The sequence below is a fragment of the Amblyraja radiata genome, chromosome 4 (genome assembly GCF_010909765.2).
Source record: "Amblyraja radiata isolate CabotCenter1 chromosome 4, sAmbRad1.1.pri, whole genome shotgun sequence".
Lineage (NCBI taxonomy): Eukaryota > Metazoa > Chordata > Chondrichthyes > Rajiformes > Rajidae > Amblyraja > Amblyraja radiata.
The window spans coordinates 82,918,050-82,931,728 of NC_045959.1; the positions used below are offsets into that span (position 1 = coordinate 82,918,050).

General features: G+C 45.0%; 1 protein-coding gene and 1 long non-coding RNA gene across 19 annotated transcripts in view; one reads left to right on the forward strand and one right to left on the reverse strand.

Annotated features, from left to right (window-relative positions):
* ptprm (protein tyrosine phosphatase receptor type M) overlaps positions 1-13,679 on the reverse strand; it is a 940,804-nt gene that overhangs the window by 538,897 nt on the left and 388,228 nt on the right. The window lies entirely within an intron of this gene.
* Positions 242-8,310, forward strand: LOC116972339. The gene is made up of 3 exons (XR_004411779.1): positions 242-251; positions 325-390; positions 8,300-8,310. It is a non-coding gene; the product is annotated as an uncharacterized LOC116972339 (long non-coding RNA).

A 13,679-nucleotide genomic window follows, 5' to 3' on the forward strand; every position in this document is an offset into this window, starting at 1 on the left:
GTAGGAAGAGGTACCACAACAACATTTAAAAGATATGTGGACAGGTACATAGATAGGAAAGGTTTAGCGGGATATGGGCCAAACATGGGCAGGTGGGTCTAGCTTAGATGGAGCATCTTGGTCGACATTGGCAAATTATGCCACAGGGCCTGTTTCTGAGCTGTATGTCTCTATGACATGGCATAAATGGCAAAATAACCAACAGTGATATGAAGCAGTAAGTGACCCGATACTGGAATGTATTGCCACAGGTAGGAGGAGATGCCGATTCAATTGTAACATTTAAAAATTAGGATGGTGAACCTGTGGAATTCAGAACCTCAGATGGCTGTGGAAGACATGTCATTGTGTATTTTTTACAGTGGAGATTAATATGTTCTTGATTAGTGTGTCAATGGTTGCAGAGAGAAAGCAGGAGAATGTGGTTGTGAGGGAAAAATAGATCACCCATGGTTGAATGGTGGAGAAGACTTGATGGGCTGAATGGCCTATTTCTGCTTCTATGTCCTATGATCCTATGAGATACGTAAGTGTCAGAAAGCAACTCTGGTAATGCTTTCCAGGCACTCCCCACCCTCTGTGGCAAAAAGTTGTCCAGTACATCTTCTTTAAACTTTGCCTCTCTCACCTGAAAGCTGAAATACCCTCCAGTATTTGATTTTTCCATCCTGGGAAAAAAGATTCTTACTATGCACCCAATCTATGCCTCACATGATTCCATGTACCTGTCTAAATGTTACTTAAACATTTCCCACTTTTTGTGCTTTCTGTAAGTTTTCTGATGTATCTTCCATTCTTCCCCAATGTTAGTTCTTCCTTAATTTGAAAGTAACAAACGGCAATGATAAGTTATTTGCTCCAATATCTAAATCTTGTGTGGAAATTACGAGTAATGGCACTGATACTTAGAATAACATTGCTGTCGGCCTCCAGTTTAAGTACTTCTTTCACCACTCTGCTGTTTTATAGGCATCCACATTAGCATTAACTGAAGCTGATAGTGGAACACAGTATGTACAAGACTTCTATCTATTTATTGATTGCTCCTCTGTAATGGTTTGTTAACTTGCAACTCATCATCTCTGCACTTTTATCCTTAAAGCAATGGAAGTGAGTGAAGTGTAGCGGGAGTGGAACATGGAATTGAAGCATCAGGTGAATGGAAACATAGGGTGTCCGGCAAGATTAATTATCTCCATCTGTTTTTATTTGTTGAATTATCCAATCTGCGGTTCATTACGCCAATACAGAGAAGACTTCAATGTGAGCACTGAATAACATAGAACAGTACAGCACTGGAACAGGCCCTTTGACCCATAATGCCTGTGCCGAACATGGTGCCAAGGCCAACTCTTATATGCCTGAACATAATCCAAACCCCTCCATTCACTGCATATCCGTGCCTATCCAAAAGCCTCTTGAAGGGCCTGTCCCACTTAGACGATTTTTTTCAGCGACTGCCGGCGACTGTCACAGTCATAGCAGGTCGCCAAAAAAGCGGCGACTGGACCCCCCCCCCCCCCACGACAATGTCTACGACAACCAACCAACCTAGTCGATGTCAAGCAACAGCAAGCTACCGACAACTGCCGACCCAATCGTCGCGACTTAGGACGTCCACCTACAACCGCGCCTACGACAACTTACCACCATACAGGCGACAACTTACGACAACCGGTCAATCTACTTCCACCCGCGACAAGCTACGACAAGCAACGACCCTGTCGGCGACAGCTGTAGGCAACTGAAGACGATTCAGTCACCGGTACCTGTCGCCGGTATACGTAGGTAGTCGCCAATGGAATTCACCAAAGTCAACACCTGCGACAACCAACGTCACCTGGCGACAACCTGGCGACAACCTGGCGACAACCTATGACAACCTCAAGCCCACTGTCGCCGAAAGGTTTTGAATATTTCAAAATCCAGCGGCGACAAGAAAAAAGTTACGACACTTGTGGACAATACAGGCATCACCCCACGTAAACCCGCGACCATGTGGGGACAGCCTATTTTGCGGCTGTCACCGAAAATATCGCCTAAGTGGGACAGGCCCTTAAATGCCAGTATTGTATCTGCCTCCACCACGCGTTCCTGGCACTCCCAACCTTCTGTGTAAAAAACCTGCCCCACGCATCGACGTTAAACTTTGGTACCCATCACCTTCAAGCTCTGCCCTCCAGTATCAGAAGATCATAAGGTCATAAGGAATAGGAGTAGAATTAGGCCATTTAGCCCATCAAGTCTACTCCACCATTCAATCATGACTGATCTATCTCTCCCTCCTAACTTCATTCATCTGCCTTCTCCACATAAGCCCTGACACCTGTACTATTCGAGAATCTATCTATCTCTGCCTTAAAAAATATCCACTGACTTGGCCTTCACAGCTGTCTGTGGCAAAGAGTTCCACAGATCCACTGTATCTGACATTTCCATCCTGGGGAAAAGGTTCAAGAAGGAACAGCAGATGCTGGAAAATGGAAGGTACACAAAAATGCTGGAGAAACTCAGCAGGTGCAGCAGCATCTATGGAGCAAAGGAAATAGGCAACGTTTCAGACCGAAACCCTTCTTCAGACTGATGGGGGTGGGGGGAGGCGGGGAGAAGAAAGGAAAAAGGAGGAGGAGGAGCCCGAGGTCTGAGGGAGAGGTCGGAAGGGGAGGAGACAGCAAGGGTTAACAGAATTGTGAGAATTCAAATGTTCATGCCACCAGGATGCAGACTCCCCAATATGAGGTGCTGTTCCTCCAATTTCCAGTGTTGCACACTCTGGCCGTGGAGGAGGCCCAGGACAGAGAGGTCGGATACGGAATGGGAGGGGGAGTTGAAGTGCTGAGCCACCGGGAGGTCAGGTTGGTTAATGTGGACCGAGCAGAGGTGTTCAGCGAAACGATCGCCAATCCTACGTTTGGTCTCACCGATATAGATCAGCGGACATCTAGAGCAGCGGATGCAATAGATGAGGTTGGAGGAGGTGCAGGTGAACCTCTGTCGCACCTGGAACGACTGCTTGGGTCCTTGAATGGAGTCGAGGGGGGAAGTAAAGCGACAAGTGTAGCATTTCTTGTGGTTGCAATGGAAAGTGCCCGGGGAAGGGGTGGTGGGGGAGGGAAGGGAAGAATTGACAAGGGAGTTATGGAGGGAGCAGTCTTTACGGAAGGCAGACAGGGGGGGGAGATGGGAAGATGTGGTGAGTGGTGGGGTCACATTGGAGGTGGCGAAACTGACGGAGGACTATTTGTTGTATGTGCCGGCTAGTCGGGTGAAAGGTGAGGACCAGGGGGACTCGGCCCTTGTTGCGAATGGGGGGATGGGGATCGAGAGCAGTGTTACGGGGTATGGAGGAGACCCTGGTGTGAGCCTCATCTATAGTAAATATAAGTAAGGTGAAAGTAAATCCAAAAGGTTTCTACAGCTATATTAATAGCAAAAGGATAACGAGGGATAAAATTGGTCCATTAGAGAGTCAGAGTTGACAGCTATCTGTAGAGCCAAAAGAGATGGGGGAGATATTGAACAATTTATTTTCTTCGGTATTCACCAAGGAGAAGGATATTGAATTATGTGAGGTAAGGGAAACAAGTATAGTAGCTATGGAAACTATGAGATTCAAAGAAGAGGATGTACTGACACTTTTGAAAAATATAAAAGTGGATAAGTCTCCAGGTCCTGACAGGATATTCCCTAGGACATTGAGGGAAGTTAGTGTAGAAATAGCAGGGGCTATGACAGAAATATTTCAATTGTCATTAGAAACGGGAATAGTGCCGGAGGATTGGCGTACTGCGCATGTTGTTCCATTGTTTAAAAAGGGTTCTAAGAGTAAACCTAGCAATTATAGACCTGTTAGTTTGACGTCAGTGGTGGGCAAATTAATGGAAAGGATACTTAGAGATAATATATATAAGCATCTGGATAAACAGGGTCTTATTAGGAACAGTCAACATGGATTTGTGCCTGGAAGGTCATGTTTGACTAATCTTCTTGAATTTTTTGAAGAGGTTACTCAGGAAATTGATGAGGGTAAAGCAGTGGATGTTGTATATATGGACTTCAGTAAGGCCTTTGACAAGGTTCCTCATGGAAGGGTTGGTTAAGAAGGTTCAATTGTTGGGTATTAATGGTGGAGTAGCAAGATGGATTCAACAGTGGCTGAATGGGAGATGCCAGAGAGTAATGGTGGATGGCTGTTTGTCAGGTTGGAGGCCAGTGACTAGTGGGGTGCCACAGGGATCTGTGTTGGGTCCACTGTTGTTTGTCATGTACATCAATGATCTGGATGATGGTGTGGTAAATTGGATTAGTAAGTATGCAGATGAGGTGGGGTTGCGGGTAATGAAGAAGAGTTTCAAAGTCTACAGAGAGATTTATGCCAGTTGGAAGAGTGGGCTGAAAGATGGCAGATGGAGTTTAATGCTGATAAGTGTGAGGTGCTACATCTTGGCAGGACAAATCAAAATAGGACGTACATGGTAAATGGTAGGGAATTGAAGAATGTAGGTGAACAGAGGGATCTGGGAATAACTGTGCACAGTTCCATGAAAGTGGAATCTCATGTAGATAGGGTGGTAAAGAAAGCTTTTGGTGTGCTGGCCTTTATAAATCAGAGCATTGAGTATAGAAGTTGGGATGTAATGTTAAAATTGTACAAGGCATTGGTGAGGCCAATTCTGGAGTATGGTGTACAATTTTGGTCGCCTAATTATAGGAAGGATGTCAACAAAATAGAGAGAGTACAGAGGAGATTTACTAGAATGTTGCCTGGGTTTCAGCAACTAAGTTACAGAGAAAGGTTGAACAAGTTAGGGCTTTATTCTTTGGAGCGCAGAAGGTTAAGGGGGGACTTGATAGAGGTTTTTAAAATGATGAGAGGGATAGACAGAGTTGACGTGGAAAAGCTTTTCCCACTGAGAGTAGGGAAGATTCAAACAAGGGGACATGACTTGAGAATTAAGGGACTGAAGTTTAGGGGTAACATGAGGGGGAACTTCTTTACGCAGAGAGTGGTAGCTGTGTGGAATGAGCTTCCAGTGAAGGTGGTGGAGGCAGGTTCGTTTTTATCATTTAAAAATAAATTGGATAGTTATATGGATGGGAAAGGAATGGAGGGTTATGGTCTGAGCGCAGGTATATGGGACTAGGGGAGACTATGTGTTCGGCACGGACTAGAGGGGTCGAGATGGCCTGTTTCCGTGCTGTAATTGTTATATGGTTATTATATGGTTATGATACTAAGATAGGTGGTGTTGTGGATAATGAAGTAGATTTTCAAAGTCTACAGAGAGATTTAGGCCATTTGGAAGAGTGGGCTGAAAGATGGCAGATGGAGTTTAATGCTGATAAGTGTGAGGTGCTACATCTTGGCAGGACAAATCAAAATAGGACGTACATGGTAAATGGTAGCGAATTGAGGAATGCAGTTGAACAGAGGGATCTAGGAATAACTGTGCACAGTTCCCTGAAGGTGGAATCTCATGTAGATAGGGTGGTAAAGAAAGCTTTTGTTGTGTTGGCCTTTATAAATCAGAGCATTGCGTATAGAAGTTGGGATGTAATGTTAAAATTGTACAAGGCATTGGTGAGGCCAATTCTGGAGTATGGTGTACAATTTTGGTCGCCTAATTATAGGAAGGATGTCAACAAAATAGAGAGAGTACAGAGGAGATTTACTAGAATGTTGCCTGGGTTTCAGCAACTAAGTTACAGAGAAAGGTTGAACAAGTTAGGTCTTTATTCTTTGGAGCACAGAAGGTTAAGGGGGGACTTGATAGAGGTCTTTAAAATGATGAGAGGGATAGACAGAGTTGACGTGGATAAGCTTTTCCCACTGAGAGTAGGGAAGATTCAAACAAGAGGACATGACTTGAGAATTAAGGGACAGAAGTTTAGGGGTAACATGAGGGGGAACTTCTTTACTCAGAGAGTGGTAGCTGTGTGGAATGAGCTTCCAGTGGAGGTGGTGGAGGCAGGTTCGATTTTATCATTTAAAAATAAATTGGATAGTTATATAGATGGGAAAGGAATGGAGGGTTATGGTCTGAGTGCAGGTAGATGGGACTAGGGGAGAATAAGTGTTTGGCACGGACTAGAAGGGCCGAGATTGCCTGTTTCCATGCTGTAATTGTTATATGGTTATATGGTTATAGTAGGGGAGGGGAACCCCCGTTCCCTGAAGAATGAGTACATTTGCGATGGGGGACTGCTCTCTCCCCATTTTTGTGTACCTGGGGAAAAGCTTCTGTCTGTCTACACAACACAACACTACACAATGCAGTACAATAAATTGCAGGGCAACTTCCAATGGATGAACAGTTCCCTCCAGTACCCTGTTGCATTCAGTGACTGTTTTCCCATTGAATGTAGAGAGATACAAATGGCAGGCAACTTGGTACAGCACTCAGTGGCCATCAGGTATCTTTATACATACTCATTCCATCTGGATTCCTTGAATGGCAAGAGGGATTATTGTTTAATCCAGCAAAGGGGCAACATCAATATTCATGATCCTCCCTCACTTCAGCAGAAAGAGGAAGCTGAACTATGAATTCATCCTCCAAAATACATTGCGGCCAATGAAATCACATTCAAGGCACACTTCATTTTGTAAAGATGGAAATACGATCAGACAACTTACAGCAGATGGCCCTGTTCTTTAGAATTAATGCTAATTTACATGTCACACTACGCCTGTTAAATCACTAAAAGTGCATAGTTTTTATGCTCTCACTAAACCACCTCCCATAAAAGTAAATACTTTGTGAAATCAAATACACTGAACAAAAACACCAACCAACATGTATATATATGGCACCTTTAGCAAAGCCATATGCCCAAAGATACTTTGTCAAATACTTTGCAGTATCAAATTTAGTTTTTAGTTTTGAAGATACAGCACAGAAACATGCCCTTTCGCCCACCTGGTCCACGCCGACTATCAATCCCCGCACATTAATACTGTCCCACACACATTTGGGACAGTTTACAAATGTTCCAAGCTAATCGCACGTCTTTAGAATATGGAAGGAAATAGGAGTTGCTGGAGAAAACCCTCGCAGGTCATGGGAAGAATGTACAAACTCCGTTAGTCAAGATTACAACCTGGCCTCTGATGTTGTAAGGTAGTAATTCTATTACTGCGCCACCTAGCAACCCTCCAAATACTTCAAATATTTCGGCAGAAGACCTGGCGGGCTGCGGCCTGTAGGGGGAAGCTGCCAAGACCAGAGACCGGAGAGAAATAAGCTAGCGATGAAGGGCGTAAGGAGCAAGGTTGGTAGGAGAGTGAATAGGGGTCTGGCCTTTCGCAACTTCAAGGTCGGCTGTTGGCCCCAACGTATTGTGGAAGAAAGAACTGCAGATCCTGGTTAAAATCGAAGGTTGGAAAGGCTGGAGTAACTCAGTGGGACAGACAGCATCTCTGGAGAGAAGGAATAGGCGACGTTTCGGGTCAAGACCCTTCTTCGGGCTCCAACGTATTGTGTTCAGTTCTGGGCACCATGTTAGAGGAAAGATGTGGTCAAGCTGGAAAGTGTACAGAGAAGACTTACGAGGATGTTGCCAAGAGTAGAGGGTCTGAGCTATAGGGAAAAATAGAGTAGGCTGGGTCTCTATTCCTTGGAGTGCAGGATGATGAGGGGTGATCTTATAGAATCATGAGAGGAATAGATTGGGTAGATGCACAGAGTCCTTGCCCAAAGTGGGTGAATCGAGGACCAGAAGACATACAGTAGGTTTAAGGTGAAGGGGAAATGATCTAATACAAATCTGAGGGGTAACCTTTTCCCACAAAGGGTGGTAAGTGTATGGAACAAGCTGCCAGAGGAGGTTGCTGAGGCAGGGGTTATTCCAACGTTTAAGAAACAATTGGACAGGTGCCACTCATAAGGACAAGAGCGTGGATTAAACTTTGAAAATGGTGCCAAAACTTGCCGCCTCTTGTATGCAGTCTCAGTGGACTATTTCTGTACACATTGCTAACTGGGGATTGTGTTTAAGTGTGGCAATACTTTACAGAACTGTATGCAAAAAAATAATTTCACTCTGCATTTGCAATAAAGCATAATTGACCGAATGTTGGTTTCTATAGAGAGTTCTGTTTCCTCCACATCCCAAAGCCATGCAGCTTGGGAGATTAATTAGCCACTGTAAATTGCCCCGAGTCTGAAGGTGAGTGACAGGATGCAAGTGCATGAAGAATCAAACGGAATTAGTGTAGAATTAGTGTGGACAGTGGGCCGAAGGACCTGTTTCTGTAATTCATGACTTTATGATTTTATAATGTTAAGTATTTTAACAGGTATGTCAGAGAGCCTGGAGATGTACACACAAGAACATTAATCACAAAAGATAAACATAAAATGCCAGAGTTACTCAGCGGGTCACACAAGAATTCTCTGGAGAAAATGGATAGGTGACATTTCGAGCCGGGACCCTTCTTCAGATCTGTCTGAAGAAGGGTCCCAACCCGAAACGTCAGCTATCCATGTTCTCCAGAGATGCGATCTGACCGCCTGTGTTACTCCAGCACTTTATGTCTATTTTTGGTATAAACTAGCATCTGCAGTTCCTTCTTATCACATTATGTGCAAAATCATGGTTTTCTATCCACCCACACAACTCACAATCAGACTGACCCAAAATGTGATGTTCATTTATTCTCTTATCAATCTACTGAGATGAGCAATGTCTATATGATTTAAACACAGGCAGTATTTAAAAAATTTGAGTGTGTTATGATCACTCCATTACAGGGCACCTGCAGAAGTCTGGTTGGAAATGCACTAATTGCATTGCCGGCCCATTAATTGCTAATAGAAGTGTGGCCTTGAGCTATTCTATCAGTCTCATGTGTTGCGAGCTCTCCCAATGGAAAGTGCAGCATTATACCTGCTTGCACGCTACATGTTACGTGCTTCACTGAAAGGCCAAGGCTTATCCCATCATCGTGATCGTCATCCTTTGGCCAGTGACTCTCTTCTGTCTGTGAAATACCCCATTTACAGTAACTCTGCATTCACCCCATTTCTCATATACTCCCACCATTTTCTACCACTCACAGACAAACTACGGGCAATTTACAGTGGCTAATTAACATGCCAACCTGCACGTCTTAGAATATGAGAGGAAATCAGAGTACCTGGGGGAACCCACACTATCACAGGGAGAACATGCAAACTCCACACTTAGAGCACTAGAGGTTGGGATTGAACCTGGGTCTCTGGATATGTGAGGAAGCAGCACCACAAACTGTGGCTTATATATTGCTCAATGTTGAAGTAGAGAGGAGTGCCCTTCTCCCCCTCCCTTCTTTCTACCAGCAAACTTCATCTACACTGCTGCCCAATCTAAAGCGAACCCTGGAGCATAATCAGGACAAATTATATTCTTCCACCAATACAAACCTCTATTTATGCACGCTGAGTAAGTAAATCACGCTTTTCCTATCCAAAAATGTTAAAGCTATTCGACATTCACTGAATATTCTAACAGACTTATATACTGTAAATGTACTGTGGAAAGTATCTTGGCTGGTTGCACCATGGCCTGGTATGGGAATTGCAACACACAGGAACACGACAGACTGCAGAGAGTGGTGAACTCACCTGTTCCATCATGGGCACAACCTCCAACTTTCCAACAACCATCACCCTACAGCCACATGTCCTACAGCCTGTGCCACTATGGGTGGCACTGTGGCGCCACGGTAGAGTTGCTGCCTTAGAACGCCAGAGACCCGGGTTCAATCCTGACTATGGGTGCTGCCTGTAAGGAGTTTGTACCTTCTCCATGTGACTGTGCAGGTTTTCCCTGGGTGCTTCGGCTTCCTCCCACATCTCAAAGATGTGCAGGTTTGCAGGTTAATTGGCTTCTGTTCCTATTGGCAATTCTGTTCCTATCTGCCTGTACAACTGGCAGATTCTCTAGGCGGCGCGACTCTCGTCTGCAGCGGCCTCTGCAGTCCGTCTGCGTTTTTATTATTTTATGTCTATGTTTTTATGTAGTTTTTGTTATTTTTGTTGGGGTATGTGTGTGGGGGGGTGGGGGTGGTGTGGGGGGGTTGGGGGTAACTTTTAAATCTCTCCCTGCACGGGAGACCCGACCTTTTCTTTGTCGGGTCTCCGTTGTCGTTGGGGCTGCAACGAGGAGCGGCCTCCAACAGGAAGACCGGGCACTCTGGTGCCAACTACTCACCTCACCGTCGCGGAGCTGGCCGAGTCCAGAGCGGGTGGAGCTGTGGTGGACGCTGCTGTGGCCCGACCCCCGGAGATTCGGTGGCTGCAACTGCGGGTTTGGAGGACGGCACCGGGAGCCCGCGGGTACCTGGAGGGAGACCGCTTTTCAGGGCTCCCGCAACGGCGACTTCTCCCGCCCGAGTTGCGGGGTTGAAGAGCTCCTGGAGCGGGGCCTTACAGCACCGCCCCGCGCGGCTTGGAATGGCGGCGGGACTCTGCGAGCGCCCGCCGGGGCTCTAACACCAAGACCCGGTGTGCGACCTTGCATCACCCGACGTGGCTTAAATGGCCACGGGACAATTCGCCATCGCCCGCCGGGGGCTTTGACTTTGACTCTGACATCGGGGGGGGGGAGTGCAGTGGAGAGAGAAGTTTTTTTGGCCTTCCATCACAGCAATGTGATGGATGTTTATGTAAAATATGTTGTGTCTTGGGTCTATTTGTTTGTAATGTATGGCTGCAGAAACGGCATTTCGTTTGGCCCTCAAGGGGTCCAAATGACAATAAATTGAATTGAATTGAAATATTGTAGGATAGAGCTAGTGTATGGGTAATCGTTGGTGGGCACAGACTCAGTGGGCTGAAGGGCATATTTTCACACTATATCTCTACACTAAAATTAAACATCATGTCCTTGATACGACCTGCTTAACCCAAATCCTACCTCGACAATGGAACATTACTTAACATTTCTTCCATTACCATGGACTTGTTTTCAGATTGTATTCAGCAGTCTCTTTCCTTTTCTCTGTCTTGCCGAATCTATGTGTAATTGATGTTTTTGGGTGATTGAGTCCAAGTACCCGTGATGCTGTGGTAAGCAAGCTTTCTGTTTGACCTGCACCTCACTGCACTGTGCATATAACAATAGACTCCACTTGCCTTCAAGTATGTTACCAACGCTTCACGTTTATAAAGCTTCATGAGTACTAGCAAACGGCTATGTTTAAAAGCCAACTCAAATCTAATTTGCGGAGTATACTGATTAGCACCAGGGGTGGGCATCATTAATTTAGTTGAAGCTAATTCCTCAAGACCTGATGTATTCTAATGCTTGAATTTACAATTTATTTGTAGCTCCTGAAGACATGTTAACAGCCAAAAAAAGTATTCTTGATATTCAAGGAAGCAATAACCCTAGCAAATGCAGTCAAAGTAAAGAGCACCAGTCCTTTCCAACAAAGGTTCATTGGCCGTACACTTCTATCATAACACATTATAGTGACCTCTTTGATCACTTGGTTATAATCATCTTACAAAACTGCTAAACTTTCCAAAACTCTCCCATAGGTGGTCTTGCCTCCATCTACCTGGATCTTCACTTCTGAAATGTCCATTCTGAACCTCTGCATTTCACTGCTGTGCTTCCATTTTGAACAAATTTTTATTTCAATTTTAGAGTCATAGAGCACAGAAACAGGTCACACCGACCATCGATTACCCACTTACACTAATCCTAAAATAATCCCATCTTTATATTGGACTATAAGACATAGGAGCAGAATTAGGCCATTGAATCTACTCCACCATTCAGTTACGGCTGATCTATTTTCCCCTCTCAACCCCATTCTCCTGCCTTCTGCCTCCTTGGACACCCTTCCTAATCAAGAACTTTTCAATCTCCATTTTAAAAATACCAAGTATCTTGGCCTCCACAGCTGTCTGTGGCATTGAATTCCATAGATTCACCATCCTCTGGAAAAAGAAATTCCTCCTTATCTTTTTAAAAGTACGTCCTTTTTTCGGAGGATCTGCCCCTGGTTCTCGACTCTCCCATTACTGGAAACTACAGGGCCTGTCCCACTTGGGCGTCATTTGCGTGTCATTTACGCGACAGGCTGGTACTGACTCACCGCAACTGTCGGGCGAAAATCATCGAGCAGTACAACAGTCGCGCGCCAAGTGCTCTTGAGGGCCCTCCTTCTTTTAGGAGCCATTTACGATGTCATTCGAACTTAGTCTGATCTCCATGGGAAGGATTTTCCCAGTGAAAAATGTTCAAAACTACACGGGCTTTATACCCGGGTGGTCACGTGATGCGGCACTCAAATGACGCGCGAATGGCTTGCTGACAGGCGGCGCATGGTTACCGATGTTGACGCGCAGTGATGCCTAATAAATTAGCATAGGCAATGTTCGTGCGTCACTGTGCGTAACTATGCATCACCACGCGCTACACGTATTCCATCAGTACGTCAGCGTACGCCATCAGTACGTCAGCGTGCGCAAGGGATACGTCATGCAGGTGGCGCGCGAGGATTTTGAGCGTCCGAAAATCTTGGGGCGCTGCGCGTTACCGCGCGTCACTGCATACGCCACCACACCCCACCATGCGCCATGCGCACATCAGGATGCGCCAACCAATTTTTAGGATGTCGCGTAAATGATGCGCAAATGACGCCCAAGTGGGACAGGCCCTTACCTTTCCAAGTCCACATACTCTCCACACATTCTCATCAACACCCCAAGATTCTACCACCACCTACACACAAAGGGGCAATTTACAGTGGACAATTAATCTACCACCCTGAGGGAGAAAACCAGAATACCTGGAGGAAAACCTCATTGTCCCTGGCAGAAACAGCAAACTCCACACGGCAGCAATGAATCAGGAATGAATCTAGAACACCGATGGTCTGAGAGAGTGGTCATCCTAATTGTGTCACGGTGTTGCCCAAATTAGATTAGGTGGCGCATTGTGTGAAGTGTTGCCTACTGGCGTGTCTGTGCAGCATTTTGGGATGTTTTAATCCGTTGTGGTGAAAGGAGGTTGTTGCTGATGGTGTGACGGAAATAAAATGGAAAGTTGGCTAAGTACAAGCGCAGTTCTGTGGCTGTTTGCGCAAATAATCTATTGATACATTAAGCAGCTGATCCATACCTAAGTATAGCATCAGTACTATCATTACAGAAGCATGGTATGGTAAATGCACAGCTTCTGACGAAGTGTAACATATGTGAGAAGATACGTATTTTTTCGTTTGAAAGCGGAAAACAGAAATTGCGGAGTGTATCTCGGTTGAGGTGCGAACAATAATGAAATATCCCAAAAGAGTGCACAGGAGAACACAATTACACAAGCAGATATCTTAATAAACCTGGAGTACATATTTTAGGCAATTGGTAGCATTAAAGTGGAACTGAGGAATGTCTGATTGAGGGTGGGGAAGAGCGAGGAATACAAGGATGCTAATTAGACTTGGGGCCATTGCCTTATATAAACTTTATACATATATATATATATATATATATATATATATATGAAATTATTTTTGATTGCTTATTATGATGTTTACATAGTATTGCACCATCATTGTTTATACACACACACATACACATTATATATATATATATACTAGGCTAAGTGGGACCCGTTGGGTCCCATGTTCACAGGGGAGGGCTGGTCCCCCGAAGCAATATTCCACCTCTCCACCAATTCCAATA